The sequence below is a fragment of the Amblyomma americanum genome, chromosome 1, assembly GCF_052857255.1.
Source record: "Amblyomma americanum isolate KBUSLIRL-KWMA chromosome 1, ASM5285725v1, whole genome shotgun sequence".
In the NCBI taxonomy this organism is placed as follows: domain Eukaryota; kingdom Metazoa; phylum Arthropoda; class Arachnida; order Ixodida; family Ixodidae; genus Amblyomma; species Amblyomma americanum.
The window spans coordinates 160,746,109-160,759,966 of record NC_135497.1 but is presented as its reverse complement, the minus strand read 5'-3'; the positions used below and the strand labels follow the sequence as shown (position 1 = coordinate 160,759,966).

The following is a 13,858-nucleotide window of genomic DNA, read 5'->3' as shown; positions in this document are numbered from 1 at the left end:
CCTCTGAATGCTGTGACATTCATGACTTCAAAATTGTAATCAAAAGGGAATCACGGGACTGATTGTGGGACTTTTACCCCCATTTGAGAGGCTTGAGGCACTGGAGGGCTTGAAAAAAAAAATAAAAAATGACTGTATCTGAGGGAGCTCCCACTCCACAGCCGTCGCTCGGAGAAAGCATGCTGGCATTAGGAAGCGTCATTCCGACGTTTACGGGAGATAAGACAGGGGTTCCAATCTGCGATTTCTTTTCCATGCTAGAAGAGATTGGGAAAATGGGGGGATGGTCCGATGCTCAAATGCTGGGAATGGCGAGGTGTAAGATGGCAGGAGCTGCTCATGATTTTGCATGGCGAGACGAAAAAGTAAAATCCACAAAATCATTTGCGGAATTTAAGAAGCTCGCGTTTGAGCATTTTGACACTGAACCACGTCACGTGCGAGTACAAAGGTTCCGTGACGCCGGACAGATGGTAGGGGAGGACGTGCGAACGTTTGCGTCGCGGCTTCAGCGCTTAGCGCGCGATACGTTAAGCAGGGAGGAGGAAGGAGACCAGCTTAAGAAGAAATACGCGGAGGATATACTTAAAGAGGAAATGACCGCTTTGTTCGTGGCTGGTCTGCAAGACCCCGTGCGCCGGTTCGTGCTCTCGCGCAAGCCGAGCAATTTCGACCAAGCCGTGGAGGCCGCATTGGATGAGGAACAAAATGAGGCGTTAACGACAGCCGCAGCGAGAGTACGCGTCATAGAGAGAGCGGTGCTCAACCCTGAGGTTGCTCTCTTGACAGAGCGGTTAGATCGCTTAGAACAGCTGCTATCTCAGCAGGTAGAATGCCAGGTTGAAGCGCGCGCTCAACAGCGCCCATTCGCTGGAAACCGGAGACCGCCACAAAGCTACAGGCGCGGTATGCGAGATTTTGAAGAAATCGTATGCTTCGCTTGCCAGGGTCGCGGACACATCGCCAGGTTCTGCCAAAACGTGCGCCGTGGGGAGCCACAAAGAGAAGCAGGCGAGACACGCCCTAAGCAAGCCTACAGCGGGGCTCCAGATACCGAGTCAAAAAACTAGTTAGTCCTCCCCAGCCTGAGGAGCGTGGGGAGGGAGCAGTAGATGATGAGGTGGTGGTAGTTTGTGTGGCCGACGAGGCATGCCCTGTTGTGCGTTGCAAGTTAAATGGTTGTTGTATGGAATTGTTGATAGATACGGGGTCAAAGGTGACATTGCTTAAGGAGAGCAGTTTTAACACGCTTCGAAGGAAGGGGGACCGCGAGGTGTTGGAAGCGTCTGGTGGTATGGCAACCAAATTTGTAGGCATAACGGGGGATCCTCTTGGCATAAGTGGACTCTACCGGTTACACTTCTCTCTCGGCGGAATTGCATTGGAGCACCCCTGCTACGTATGCCCGGACACGGTGTCTCTGCCAAACGGAGTGTCAGGTATATTAGGGCAGGATTTTTTGAGAAAAGGGAAGGTAGTAGTCTCATTCTCTGAGGAAGAGGTTAATGCGGGCGGCTCAAAAGTTCCGTTTTTGAACAGGAGAGGGGCTGAGATTCGCATTACCGATATTGACACCCGTCAAACAGTGGGATCATTGGAGAAGGTATATTCGCGGGTTGCCGTCCGGCTGGTCGAGGAGGCGGTCGTCCTTCCTTGGTCGGAGCACATTTTGTACGCGTTTGTGCCTTCAGATGTAGAGAGCGGCGCCGTGGGAGTGCTTGAGCCGGTCGACTCTCTCAGCAATGGCCTGAAGGCAGCCGCGTGCCTCGTGACAGTTAATGACGCCCACAGAGTGCCCCTACGGGTGGTTAACTGTAGCCAGCAGCCACTGAGCCTTCCCAAGAACAAAACATTGGCTTTCTTCACCTCTGCGATAGAGCAACGTGAGCCCACCGATACGGTACTCGCAACTGTAGAGCATGCTAGTCCTTCGGCTGCTCCAAAGGTGTCGTTCGATCTTTCTCACGTAATATCCAGGGAGAGGGAGGCTCTGGCTGGTTTGCTGAACGACTACTCGGAGGTATTCGCCGCGTCCAACCTGGATTTGGGCTGCTGTGGCGTTATAAAGCACAGGATAGAAACCGGCACTTCATCGCCCGTTTACCAGCGTGCGTACAGGATTCCTTACTCCCAACGTGAGGAGATGGAGCGGCAGGTGCAGGACCTGATTGATCGCGGCATTGTCGAACACTCAAAGTCACCCTGGGGAGCACCAGCACTATTGGTGGAAAAGCCAGATGGCTCGTATCGACTGGTAGTGGACTACCGCAAACTAAATGCCGTAACTCGCATCGATCCATACCCCATCCCCAATATACAGGAGACGCTTTCTCAGCTGGGCTCTGCCAGGTACTTCACGGTAGTGGACATGGCGGCGGGATTCTGGCAGATAGCAATGGATCCGGCAGATGCCGAGAAAACGGCATTCAACACGCCCTCAGGGCACTATGAATGGAAAAGAATGCCGATGGGTCTGGCCAACAGCCCTGCTGTCTGGCAGAGAACCGCTGATGTTATCCTGGCAGGTCTTCTGGGGAGGCTGTGCTTCGTGTATATGGATGACATTATCATATACAGTGGCAGTTTTGATAACCATTTGCGCGATATTGAGCAGGTTTTGGTGCGACTAAGAGCAGCGGGTCTCAAACTGAAGCCCTCTAAGTGCCAATTCCTCAAAAACGAGGTGAAATACCTCGGGCACGTTGTTTCAGCTGACGGCGTGCGACCGGACCCTGAGAAACTAAGGTGTGTCTCGGATTTTCCATCCCCGACTAGCGTCCGCCAGGTCCGGCAGTTTCTCGGCCTGATCGGTTACTACCGAAGGCACATAGAGGAGTTCGCCAAGCTCGCTAAGCCGCTCACCGCCTTAACAGCCAAAAATGTCGCCTTTCGTTGGGACGAAAACGCGGAGAATGCTTTTGAGGCCCTGAAAAGGAAGCTAATGAGTGCACCGCTGTTACGCCACCCGGATTTTAGTTTGCCCTTCGTTATGGCCACAGATGCGTCAAAGTTCGCAGTTGGTGCCGTGCTATCTCAGGTTATCGAGGGCAAAGAACATCCCGTTGCTTTTGCTAGCCGACAGTTGAGCCCCACAGAGCAAAAGTACGGAGCTACGGAAAGGGAGTGCCTCGCCGTTGTCTGGGCAGTAAAGCACTTCAGATGCTACCTTTACGGCCGCAAATTCAAGCTAGTCACAGACTGCCATCCTCTGAAATGGGTGATGAGTGTCAGGGACCCTAGCTCGCGACTCGCTAGATGGAATCTACACCTGCAGGAATACTGCTTTGAAGTTGAGCACAAGTCAGGAAAGACACATCTGAATGCTGATGCACTCAGCCGCACAGCTGCCGTGGCAGCTATAGAAGAGTTTGTCCCCGTAGTCGACCCCGCCGAATTACGCACAGAGCAGTGCAAAGATCCTGACCTGAAGCGAATAATCGAAAGCTTAGAGGGCGCACCGTCTCATCCCGAACAGCTAGGTTATTTCATTGACAAAGACGGCACCCTGTGTCGGCGCACGAGGCCAACCAGGAAAGGGAGACCAGAGAAAACCGCTTGGGAGAGAGTCGTCATACCTCGGTCGTGGACAGAAAGGGTTCTTCGCGCGTTTCACGATGCGCCATGCGCCGGTCATTTTGGCGTAGCGAAGACACGCAGGCGTGTGGAGCGTTTGTACTTTTGGAGTGGCATGCGACAGGATGTTAGAGACTACTGTGCGAAGTGTCATTCCTGTCTCGAAAGAAAAACACCCAAGGGACGAAGACCAGCTCCAATTCAGCCGTTCCCTGAGGTTTCGGCTCCCTTCGAGCGGACAGGTATGGACATAATGGGCCCATTGCCCACGACCACTTCCGGAAACAAGTACATTTTAGTATTTGTCGACCACCTTTCAAAATACGCGGAAGCGGTAGCACTCCCAGATCAGAAGGCAGACACGGTTGCAAGAGCATTTGTCGAACAGATCGTGCTCCGACATGGACCCCCGAGGCAACTCTTGACAGATCGGGGAACGAACTTCGTGTCCCAGCTAATGAGGAGAGTTTGCGAGCTGCTTAAGATCGCTAAGAAGCAGACAACACCGTACCATCCGGCTTGCAACGGCGCGGTGGAGCGACTGAACTAAACCGTGGCCGGGTTCCTGTCGCATTTTGTTTCGCGCGACCAGCGGGACTAGGACTTGTGGCTCCCGTATGCAATGTTTGCCTACAATTCCGCAGCACACGAGAGCACGGGCGAATCGCCATTCTTTCTTCTCTACGGCCGAGACCCGGACCAGCCTAGTGAAGTGCCAGAGGGCCCCCGTCGTGTCCCATACGCTTCACTGGACGACTATAAGGTTGAGCTAGAATCGCGCTTGCAAGTGGCGAGGGACATCGCAAAGGAGTCCTTAAAGAAAGCGGCGAAGCGCAGGAAGGAGGTGCACGATCGCAGTGCTAGAGACGCGCCGTTTGATGTGGGGGACAGCGTGTACATTGAAAACTCCCAAAGGCAGATTGGGCTAGCTCGTAAGTTCTAGACGAAGTGGAGAGGACCGTGCGAGGTTGTCGAGAAGCTTTCTCCGGTAAACTTCAGAGTCCGAGACGTGAACCGGCGTTTGATAAGGATACACGCAAATCGCCTCAAGTCGGCACCGGTTCAGTATTCACGAAATGAGGAAAGGGAAAGCGCGGATTTTGATGGGGACAGAAGTGAAGCGGAGCGCGCAGATAGTTCGCAAGAAACGCCCTCTCCTGCATTTGTTCGGCAGGCGCCCGAGGTGACGGCCGGAATGCCACCGGATTTACTTCATGCATTGCTAGAAGAAGAAGCGCGCGAGGTTGCCGCGCAGATAACGCCAGGAGAGGCTCCTGCCACGAGCCCTCGCGAGTCCCAAAGCAGACAAAGGGGCACAGACTTACTTTGTATGACTCATGAAGGCCGATATCCGCTGCGAAATCGGAAAGCTAAGTCGGACTAATGGCGTAAACAGAGCGGAGTTGTGAACTGGTTAGAATTGTGTAATGCCGCAGCTCATAACATTGCTATGTGCTTATGTGTTAAGTTATCGGAGTTGGTAGTTAAACCTTTCTGTCATTAAGTAACACCTGCACAGGAGAGCATGCGCAGCGCATGCAGAACCTGCCCTACTTCCTTTCGTTATCTATATTTTTGTCTGTGCCGTGATCGTGCTAGAAGTGGGAGTTCCTTTGTAACTGTGGTAAATTTATTTCGTCCAGTTTGGACTAGAAAGGAGAGGCTTGGGTGCTGAGTTTCATGTTTATCTGTAAAAGAAGATCAGTGCTGCCCCTGGAGACGCCAGTATTGACAGCGGAGGCATATGGTGTTGTGCAGTGGTGTTGAGTGCAGCGAAAAGTGTTTTGTCGGACGCACTGTGCGAGGCGATTCAGAAAGACAAGGGGAGCTGCGTGGACTCAAATGTTCGGAGAACATTCTTCTGGAGGGTGAGCGAGTGTGACATTCCGTGTGTGCTACGAGGATCCACGTTCGACGGCGCGGCGTAGACGGAGACCCGTGACAGCGGCATCATCAATTACCCAGCCATGCTCTTTGAGTGACGACCAGAAAAACCGGTCCCGCCGCCGCCCCGGGGAAACAGGCTTTATCCTCCCCAATTTCCGGTTACATTCCAGGACAAGGGAGCTGTCAGCGGGCCAGAGCGCGCCGTACCACAGCCGACGCTATGCGAAACCGCGAAGACGACATTCTTTCCCTCCCCCCCCTTTGTCGTGGGCTATCGCCGGGAAGGCACCCACAGCTTCCCAGAAGGGCCGCGACGGACACCTGTCATGGCGGACAGGCAGTACTCGCCAAGAATGTGGAAAGACAGGCGCTAGTGAATTAGCTCCGAAGAGAGAGCCTGTGTATACTCTCACTTGAGAGAGAGTGGTGGCGTTTTTGTTGTTTATTTAGTTTGTATTGTTAACAGACTCTGGGTTCGAGGCTAAGCCCAACCCAAAGGGGTGGTCCCCATCTCGCATGTTATTTTGGATTGGAGAATTGATGCTTTGGGCGGGCCACTGGAAATGACCGCCCTTAGTCCTTTGTTAATCAAGTGCTTAAAAGCACATGTAAACGGATGCAGTCCAGTCTGAGCTGGGGCTCCATGCTTAGCATGTAATGTGATGCTACTTAGGCACTAACCTGCCCGGTCGATGAGTAAAGTAGTGCAAAGTTTGTTCTGTTGTAAAATTATGCTCTGCTGTCATCATCTACAAGCTCGCCTCCTGTTCATCTTCCAAGCCGAACGACACTAGAGGAAGGGTTTGTGAACCATCCTCGAAGAAACGGACGACTATTGAAATTCTACTGCAAGCACGCTCAGGACGACATCGTTCGCCAAGAGGGCCTTCAGCGCCGAAGCCCGTCGGCGTGCAGCTTCTGCCAGCAACCGCTCGAGCCCAACTCCGGAGCCACTCCATCGCCCCCATGAAGTCGTCGGCACGTAAGCTCGGACGCCCCAGCCTCTGATGTATAATCTTAATCATGTGTAATTATTGAATATACCTGTTTGTTTAAACTGAGCCATACGGTGTCTCTTTGCCTCTCCGTCCCGTGTGGACCTGCGCATTATGGGGGTCATCACACAGTCTTGTAGTAAGCTGTCTCCGCCGGACGGATGATGAGTCTTTGCTGATCCGGGTCCTGGCTCCGGATCAGGTCTAACCAGGTGGCAAGGTCTGGGATGCTTTGTGATTTCAACCCAGGAGAATCGGGACACTCCCAAATTAAGTGATTTTGCGAAGGGATTCTGTGGCAGCTACTGCAGAGCGCAGGCTCCCAGTGTCTTCCTCGTGTGGTATAGAGTACGGGGAGAATCTGTTGACCTAAAGCCTCCTCCAGGCCCTGCTCTCCTTTGGAGTGAGTGACCTATCCTGAAGTGAGAGTGTTCTCCTATCCACTGTAGGTGTTTGGGTTGTTCCTTTATACGTTATGCTGGGGTCTTTATTCCCACTCAGGGGTACTTCCAGAGCAGCTCGGATGTATAATTCTCGATCGAGGCTGTGAGCAGCCTCATTCCCCGGAATGCTCTCATGAGCAGGAACCCATATGAGGGAGACCTCTCTGCTTGAGGGGTATCTTAGTAATTTGTTGGCTTAAATGGAGACCCCCCCTTCCTTTACAAAAGTTGTGAACAGCTGCCTTAGCCCTCGTTTCATCTGAGCATTCATTTCGGGTGTTCAAATTTGGCGTCACGCGTTGGCTCTGCCCACACTTTCAGGCACGTGGTCCCACACTTCCGGCGCTTTCAAATTATTCGCCACTTTTGCTTTGGCCCCGCTCACTTTTTAGACATTTTCGGCTCTAGTTAACTATTCGTCCGATTTCGAAAGTTCTTGTTTCCGCTGCATCCTAACATCAAAATCTTTCGATTACAACCACTCGTTTGACGCTACTTCTTCCGAGTTCCCCACAACTGCTGCGGACACGTTTTTGCGTACACGACCATGTCAACATAGCCAAGAAAAAGGACCACGGCTCCGGTTTAAAAAAAAGTGGGTCTGCGCCATCAAGTTGAAACGCTGCCTGGTGCCGAGACTTCTGCGTGACCACGTGCGCCCTCTTAGCTCTAAGCCTATCCAAATCGCTCACTTCGGTTTGTGCGCTTTTTCATCGTAGCAACTAGCGCGAGGTTACGCTGCTGATGTGCTGTCGGAATGGCTTGCCGGTTAGATCGCTCTCCGCACTCTACTCTCGCGCCGAGGACAGTCGCCTTGGTGTCGCCGGCAGCAAAACTAACCGCGTACAGATAAAGAGGTGAAAGAAATCGTGAGGAGAGTAAACGGAAAAGAGGATAGCCGGCAGCCCCGCACGCCACTGGCCCGCGGTGCTCGAATCCAGACACGACGAGTCGCTTGCAGTGCACAGCGAAGAGTAGACGGCAGCGGAGCCGGCGCAGACAAACTTGTCACATCCTTAAAAGGAAATGAGCACGACGGCAGCGGTACAGAATGCTCACTTAATTGTCTCTCGCCGGTAGTCGGATCGACCATCGTTCTGGGACGCACTTCGTTCAGGCATGTAAGGTGGTTTGGTTTATAGGGGTTTAATGTCCCAAAGCGACTCAGGCTATATGAGGGACGCCGTAGTGAAGGTCTCCGGAAATTTCGACCACCTGGGGGGTTCTTTAACGAGCACTGACATCGCACAGTACACGGGCCTCTATAATTTCGCCTCCATCGAAATTCGACCGCCGCGGCCGGGATCGCTCCCGCGTCGTTCGGGTCAGTAGCCGAGCGCCACAACGACTGAGCCACCGCGGCGGCTGCATGTAAGATGTTTTTCATACACCGTGAGTACTACATCGCAAGCCACCTGATGGGCTGCGAGAAACAAAAAACGAGAACAAGGAATTTAAACTTGACCTGATATGCCGGCTCGAGTGCCTCTTGAGGAACGGAGATTAATAGTACGAATTGACATCGAAGGTGCAAGCCAGAGGGAAATCTGCAGGCGCATGCCGGAGTAACAAGAACCGCAGTAAGTGGCATAACGAAGCGTACCGAGACGAAGCCAGACTCTGGGATGCACGCCGTACAGGGCGACGAAGCGTAGCAAAAGAGGACCAGCTGATAGTTGCCGCGGCTGCGGGAGACCCTTTTCTGTCTGAAAGAGACATCAGAGAGGCGCTCTCCCTGCATGTGTCATGCAAAACCATTCAGAGGGGGCTGCAACAAGCTGCACTGCACAACCACATGGCTGACCAGAAGCCCCGAATCACAGAATCACAAAGAAGGACAAGGCTGAAATACGCAGGAAAAGTGGCTGAGTGCACCATCGAAAATTTAAGACAAGTTTCTACGGACGAATCTGCACTCTCTGTCTACGTAGCACACGTTTTGGCTGCTGAAGGAAACTTTGTAGGTTACTGTATATGCAGCACGCGAAGAAAGAGTCGGTAGTTAGCAATTTCAGATGATTTTCTTCCAGTGCGAATTAACAAGCGCGCTTTTTCCGTCGCTCCCATTGATCACTTGGACGCCCTCCTAAGCAACGACACAGGACACAAGCGCAACGAAAGAAGTGCATTAAAGGCGTTCATCCCAGAGAGCGGTAGCCATCTGTTAGTATCAATAAAACTCAGCAAAACACGCATACAATGCTCTCCTTCTGTGGGGCAGTCCTGTAGTTCTGTAGCGTATAGATGACTAGATCACCAACATTTACTTCTTTGAAATTGTGCGCTGTATCTGAGCTCTTACAATGTGCCTGTAAATGAAGAGAAGTAAGGTTCAAGAGAGCTCCTGCTATGCCATGCCCATCGCACTCGCCACCCACCAAAAAGCCTCAAGGCGACGGCCAGGCAGTCAATCTTAGGAAAGCCCGATAATTTCCAGCTGTCGGCGGTAGACCTTCAAGCTTGACGTGTGGTTTGCATGGCGTCCAGCATTTCATGTTCCAGAGAAAAAAAAGAGCACAGTGGTCTGTGGAGTTTATCTGTAGAGAAAGCAGACGCAAGAAGCTACATCTACAGCTAAAAAACCTGCAGCGTCCGTGCGACCAGTATCTACAGTGGACCATCCGCCGTCATTCTCGCGACCCGCAGCTAATCGAGAATTCCTAACCTACCAGGGGACACGCCACGCCATTAGGCCTCCGTCTATGCGGGTTTGTCTTCACGCGGCAGAAAAAATGAATGCAGCCGCGGCGGCGCACTTGACACAGAAAGCGGAAGAACGATTGCACGTGGCAAGCCATTCCGACAGCGCATCATCCGCGGCACCTACAGCGGCGACTCGCTACGATTTGATCGTACAGAGGAGAAGTGAGCAGTTGGCAGAGGCTGCGAGTTAGATAAGGCGCGCATGTTGATGAAAAGGTCTCGACAGCAGGCAGCTTTTCCACTAGATGGCGCTGACCCGCGCTTTTGAACCGGAGCCTTAGTCCATTTTATTCTGTCCGCGACTGTACGTAAGCGTGCGTATACGGTTATGGTACACAGACAGCGTCGATTTGTGCTCTTTTCTATCCATATCTGTGTACGGCGCGAGCGGTGGCGTGGTGGACGGGAAGTGAGTGGTAAAGCGTGAAACAGCAGCGGCGCGGCGATTCCGCCTCGCGCGGCCATCAACAGATGAGAACAGGTCCAAGTTTACCGGTGATCGAATCCGCTTCCATAGCCAGATTTTAGGACACGTGAGAACGCGCCCAAACATTTACATAACGGCCGCCGCAGCTCGTCGACTAGACAAACCCTCATTGTGTGGCGCTTCCTGTCCGCGTTCGAGAGAAGCGCAAAAAAGCAGCGAACAAGATCCGGCCGCGCCGCCGGGCACAGTGTCAGCACCTGAACATAGTTTTACACCGTGGTCTGGATGCGCCTGGCGATCGCTTGTGGTGGACAGTTGACATAGGCTGCGCCTTACTGCAGGAGCCGAAATAAATACGAAAATTAGTTTTTGGGGAAAGGAAACGGCCCTATATCTGTTTCACATATATGTGGACACCTGAACCGCGCCTTAAGGGAAGGGATAAAGAGGGAGTGAAAGGAGTAAGGAAGAAAGATGTGCCGTAGTGGAGGACTCCGGAATAATTTCGACCACCTGGGGATCTTTATCGTGCACTGACATCGAACAGCACACGGGCTTCTTAGCGTTTCGCCTCCATCGAAACCGAGCCGCCGCGGTCCCATTTGGGCACTGTAGGCACTGCAACAGGCCATCAGTGGACGCTGCGTTTGTATCGGGTTTCTTGCGTGTCATATGCGATTAGTTTTCGCTTTGTATGCAAAAGACGCCGCATCTCATCCCGCTGCAGGCCTTCAAAGTATTTATTCTTTGATTAAAAAGCAGACGTGTCGTCGTCTTGTCTGTCGCTTCAAACTCAATTTGGCGCTATCCACCAGACCGTAATAGTTAAATGTTAATTAGTCAGTTTTGTGAATCCATTGTCTAATTATGATGATTTTCATAGTAACGGACTTCCACCTCGGCTGACAGTTTGGCTGTAAAAATGTTTTTCTTCTGTTTCAGACAATAATTATATGTATTTTGGAAAGCATTCGCGAAAACAACCTAAATGTGGCAAAAAAAGAGAACGAAAAAAAAAACGCTGGTACCACCGAGATTCGAACTACGATTGCTGGATTCAAAGTCCAGAGCGCTAACCATTACACCATGAGACCAAACTCCGACTTTTTGTTTCTTTATTGCCGACTAGGCAGGAAAAACAAATACAACACATTAAAAGGTGCTATCTGAACAAAGACAGCACTCGTAGATTAAAACCGTTTCTGGGCAACAAGGTCATTCAAAAGAGTGTACCATTCCGGTTTATCAACTTTTTCCTTATGCACATCTCTTGGGTAAGCAATACTCTCAACAAAGTACTCTCTAGCGGGTCGCACATTTTGATCTGCATGATGGACACCCATTCGTGTCTTCCATACACCATGCAGTACCAACAGAATGAACAAATCATACGGTGCACAGTCTTCGTTATCAACTGGCAAAAAACGGATGCCATACGGCGTTATTGGAAGGTCTTTCTTTAGCGTCCTTTGCAGGATGTCCCAAAGAAAGACTGCATCCCAACAATCCAAGAATATATGTTCTACAGTTTCTGGCTTGCGGCATATTAAACAGTTTGTGCCCCATGGGACATATATCCCCTTCTCTTCCAACCATGGCCTCACGGGCAGTGTGCCACTATGTAAGTGGAAAAAGAAAGTTTTCACCGATGGCTGCACGGCCATCTTCTTCACTCTTTTAAGAACAGCATCACCCTGACCATCACCATTCAGTATGCGATAAATTGGCACTGGTAACATCAAATCTCACAGGTCCGTATAGAGCCGCCTACGTTTTACGCCACTAAGGTACTGCATCGAGAATCGCACTTTCAATATTTGAAAGGCTCCAACCATGCACTTCACGCAAATACCCCTGCACACCTCGACGATGAAACCCTTGCGTACAAACCAGAAATTCGGGTAAAAAGTTTTGCAGCCGCACTTGCATCACTGTCCTGAAAAAGGGATCCTTTTGGTCTCGCAAGAAAATGAATCTCGAAACAACTTGCCTTAAAAACAAATGTACAAGACCCAAACCACCATTCTGCACTCAGCGAAACAAGTTTGTCCGGCTCGTGCGCTCCCATGTTGATCCCCACACATACACAGCTAACACTCTGTGCAGCTTCTGAACACACATTCTTGTCATGAACATCGCCTGCAGCACGTACCATACTTTCGCGACAAGGAAAAGGTTACACACTGTTGCGCGAGCAAAAATGGAAAAATCCCTGCCACCCCATTTAATTGTTTTTGAACGCACATGCTCAGTTTCTTCTCGCCAATACTGTGTCGTGTCCTTGTAGTGCTGAGTTGGTACGCCTAGATACTTTGTAGGCACGTCTGACCACTGAACATTTTGAAATAAGGAAGGAGAGTCTTCCCACTCCCCCTGCCAGAAACCGAGGCATTTGTTCCAGTTTATAACACTGCCGGTACATCTGCAGTATGCTGTGGCATCGTTCAGGGCCTCCTTGACACTTTCTTTGTCCTTGCAAATAATAGCAATATCATCAGCATACGAAAGCACCTTCACTTCTGTTGACATTAACTGGAAGCCTCTAACCCTTTCATTGTACAGTACTTTCAAGCAAAACGGCTCAAGATATATGGCAAATAGCAAGGGTGATAAGGGGCACCCTTGCCTGACAGAAGAATGGATTTCGATACTATCGGTGAGTTCTTTGTTGACTACAATATTTTCGAAACACCCCTTGTATGCCATTCTCACACCATCCTAAATCACTGAGCCCAAGTTTACATATTCCAATATGCTGAAAAGTGTGTCGTGATGGGCGCGATCGAAAGCTTTTTCAAGATCAACCTGTAACACAGCTGCGCGCATTGAGAAAACGTCACAACACTCTAAAATGCTCCTCATAATGTGAATGTTAGTGGTTATTGACCTTCCTTTGGTGTGGTCTGGTGTGGTCCCACAACATCTTTGATGACAGTTTGCAATCTCCTTGCTAGCACCTTCATATAGATTTTATAATCCACATTCGTTAACGTTATAGGTCTGAAAGACGAAACCAAGTGCTGCTTCTCGCGATCATTACTCTTAGGAATTAGTACTATATGCGCTCGCCGGAAAGACGGTGGCAGCTCTTTCTTTTCGTACGCCTCCATTAAAACAGCGTGTAATGCCTCTGCCACTTCTTCTCGAAACCGCTTATAGAAAGCCGCGCTCAAACCGTCTGGACCAGGCGTTTTGCCCGGACTAAGACCATCTATGGCTTTTTCAATTTCTTGGATTGTAACTGGAACTTCTAGAAATGATTTCCTTTCTTCGTTGAGTTTTGGCATGAGCTACAAAAACGTGCTTTCAAAACCCTCTTCAAGTTTGTCTCTGCACCCAAATAATTCGCTGTAGTGTTCGACAAAGGCTCTTTTAATCATTTCCTTGTCTCGGGTGACTACATTTTCGAGCCTAATCTCTTGGATATCATTTTTCGCTGCGTAGCTCTTTTCATCCGCAAGTGCCCGCTTCGTTGGCATTTCACTAACCCAAAGCTTTTCTGCCCGTGCCCGTATAACTGCTCCCTTGTACTTACCATTGTCTAGCACTTCCAGCTGCCTACGAACATCTCTGATTTCTGTACTGCGCAGTCCCGGCTGCGCACATTCTTGACTGAGTAACAGATCCAGCTGGCATTGTAATTGCTTCTCAGCCTGTTTTCTTTTGTGTTGTTTCGCAGTACTGTGTTCGATTGCGCTCATCTTACCGTTTTCTTTGAAACACTCCCACGCGCAAACAAAACTATTAGCCCCACTTGTCAGTACTTCTCGTATACTATCCTGTGTCTTGCTAACGAAGGTCTCGTCTTCGAGAAGTTTTTTATTCATCTT

The 13,858-nt window shown here is 50.7% G+C and overlaps 1 protein-coding gene and 1 pseudogene across 1 annotated transcript in view; one reads left to right on the top strand and one right to left on the bottom strand.

The window, feature by feature from the left end:
- Window positions 1-13,858, top strand: part of LOC144114503 (uncharacterized) — a 74,946-nt gene that overhangs the window by 23,297 nt on the left and 37,791 nt on the right. The window lies entirely within an intron of this gene.
- On the bottom strand, window positions 11,219-12,557 carry LOC144136677 (uncharacterized; annotated as a pseudogene).